Source organism: Triticum aestivum, chromosome 6B (genome assembly GCF_018294505.1).
Source record: "Triticum aestivum cultivar Chinese Spring chromosome 6B, IWGSC CS RefSeq v2.1, whole genome shotgun sequence".
Lineage (NCBI taxonomy): Eukaryota > Viridiplantae > Streptophyta > Magnoliopsida > Poales > Poaceae > Triticum > Triticum aestivum.
In genome coordinates this window covers 49,170,507-49,173,577 of record NC_057810.1, presented here as the reverse complement: position 1 = coordinate 49,173,577, position 3,071 = coordinate 49,170,507, and positions in this window count along the sequence as shown.

Here is a 3,071-nt window from a genome sequence, read left to right as displayed (position 1 = left end):
AAGGTATTGGGATACCGACGATCGAGTCTCGGGCAAGTAACGTACCGATTGACAAAGGGAATTGCATACAGGGTTTGATCGAATCCTCGACATCGTGGTTAATCCGATGACAACATCGAGGAGCATGTGGGAGCCATCATGGGTATCCAGATCCCGCTGTTGGTTATTGACTGAGAGCGTCTCGGTCATGTCTGCATGTCTCCCGAACCCGTAGGGTCTACACACTTAAGGTTCGGTGACGCTAGGGTTATTAGGAAGACTGGTATGTGACTACCGAATGTTGTTCGGAGTCCCGGATGGGATCCTGGACGTCACGAGGAGATCCGGAAGGGTCCGGAGGTAAAGATTTATATATGGGAAGTTGTCAAACGGACACCGGGAAGTTTCGGGGTCATACCGGTATTGTACCGGGGCCACCGGAAGGGTTCCGGGGGTCCACCGGGAGGGGCCACCCCTCCCGGGGGGCCACATGGGCTGCGTGGGGCAGGTAGCCAGCCCCTGGTGGGCTGGCCGCACCCCCTCCCTTGGGCCCATGCGCCTAGGGTTGAGGGGGGAACCCTAGAGGGGGCGCCCCCCTTGGCTTGGGGGGCAAGCCACCCTCTCCCCTCTCCCCTAGGCCGCCGCACCCCCCCTAGATGGGTTCTAGGGGGCCGCCCCCCTTCTCCCTACCCCCTATAAATAGAGGGGTGAGGGGAGGGCAGCCGCACCACCCTCCAAGGCGCAGCCCTCCCCTCCCCAACACCTCTCCTCCTCCGTTGTGTGCTTGGTGAAGCCCTGTCGGAGTACTGCCTCTCCACCATCACCACGCCGTCGTGCTGCCGGTGGAGCTGTCTTCCTCAACCTCTCCTTTCCCCTTGCTGGATCAAGAAGGAGGAGACGTCTCCCGTCCCATACGTGTGTTGAACGCGGAGGTGATGTCCGTTCAGCACTTCGTCATTGGTGATTCGAATCACGTCGAGTACGACTACATCATCACCTTGCAAGCTTCCGCACGCGATCTACAAGTGGTATGTAGATGCAAACTCTCTCCCTTGACTCGTTGCTTAGATGAACTCATAGATGGATCTTGGTGAAACCGTAGGAAAAATTTTAATTTTCTGCAACGTTCCCCAACAGTGGTATCAGAGCTAGGTCTATGCGTAGTTCTCTTTGCACGAGTAGAACACAATTTTGTTGTGGGCGTGGATTTTGTCATCTTACTTGCCTCTACTAGTCTTTTCTTGCTCAACGGTATTGTGCGATGAAGCGGCCCGGACCAACCTTACACGTACGCTTATGTGAGACCGGTTCCACCGACTGACATGCACTAGTTGCATAAGGTGGCTGGCGGGTGTCTGTCTCTCCCACTTTAGTTGGAGCGGAATCGATGAACAGGGCCTTTATGAAGGGTAAATAGAAGTTGACAAAATCACATTGTGGTGATTCGTAGGTAAGAAAACGTTCTTGCTAGAACCCAATTGCAGCCACGTAAAAGATGCAACAACAATTAGAGGACGTCTAACTTGTTTTTGCAGCGATTGATCATGTGATGTGATATGGCCAGAAGTTGTGATGAATGATGAATTGTGATGTATGAGATCATGTTCTTTGTAATAGGATTCACGACTTGCATGTCGATGAGTATGACAACCGGCAGGAGCCATAGGAGTTGTCTTTATTTTTGTATGACCTGCGTGTCATTGAATAACGCCATGTAAACTACTTTACTTTATTGCTAAACGTTAGTCATAGAAGTAGAAGTAGTCGTTGGCGTGACAACTTCATGAAGACACGATGATGGAGATCATGATGATGGAGATCATGGTGTCAAGCCGGTGACAAGATGATCATGGAGCCCCGAAGATGAAGATCAATGGAGCTATATGATATTGGCCATATCATGTCACAACTATATAATTGCATGTGATGTTTATTATGTTTATGCATCTTGTTTACTTAGGACGACGGTAGTAAATAAGATGATCCCTTACAAAAATTTCAAGAAGTGTTCTCCCCTAACTGTGCACCGTTGCTACAGTTCATCGCTTCTAAGCACCACGTGATGATCGGGTGTGATGGATTCTTACGTTCACATACAACGGGTGTAAGACAGTTTTACACAGCGAAAACACTTAGGGTTAACTTGACGAGCCTAGCATGTGCAGACATGGCCTCGGAACACGGAGACCGAAAGGTCGAACACGAGTCGTATGGAATATACGATCAACATGAGAATGTTCACCGACGATGACTAGTCCGTCTCACGTGATGATCGGACACGGGCTAGTCGACTCGGATCGTGTAACACTTAGATGACTAGAGGGATGTCTAATCTAAGTGGGAGTTCATAATTTGATTAGAACTTTATTATCATGAACTTAGTCTAAAACCTTTGCAAATATGTCTTGTAGATCAATGGCCAACGCTAATGTCAACATGAACTTCAACGCGTTCCTAGAGAAAACCAAGCTGAAAGATGATGGCAGCAACTATACGGACTGGGTCCGGAACCTGAGGATCATCCTCATAGCTGCCAGGAAACAATATGTCCTAGAAGGACCGCTAGGTGACGCTCCCGTCCCAGAGAACCAAGACATTATGAATGCTTGGCAGTCTCGTGCTGATGATTACTCCCTCGTTCAGTGCGGCATGCTTTACAGCTTAGAACCGGGGCTCCAAAAGCGTTTTGAGCACCACGGAGCATATGAGTTGTTCGAAGAGCTGAAACTAGTTTTTCAAGCTCATGCCCGGGTCGAGAGATATGATGTCTCCGACAAGTTCTACAGTTGTAAGATGGAGGAAAACAGTTCTGTCAGTGAGCACATCCTGAAGATGTCTGGGTTGCACAACCGTATGACCCAGCTGAACATTAACCTCCCAGATGAGGTGGTCATTGACATAATCCTCCAGTCGCTCCCACCAAGCTACAAGAGCTTTGTGATGAACTACAACATGCAGGGGATGGAAAAGACCATTCCTGAAGTGTTCTCGATGCTGAAGTCAGCAGAGGCTGAAATCAAGAAAGAACATCAAGTGTTGATGGTCAATAAGACCACTAAGTTCAAGAAGGGCAAGGGTAAGAAGAACTTCAA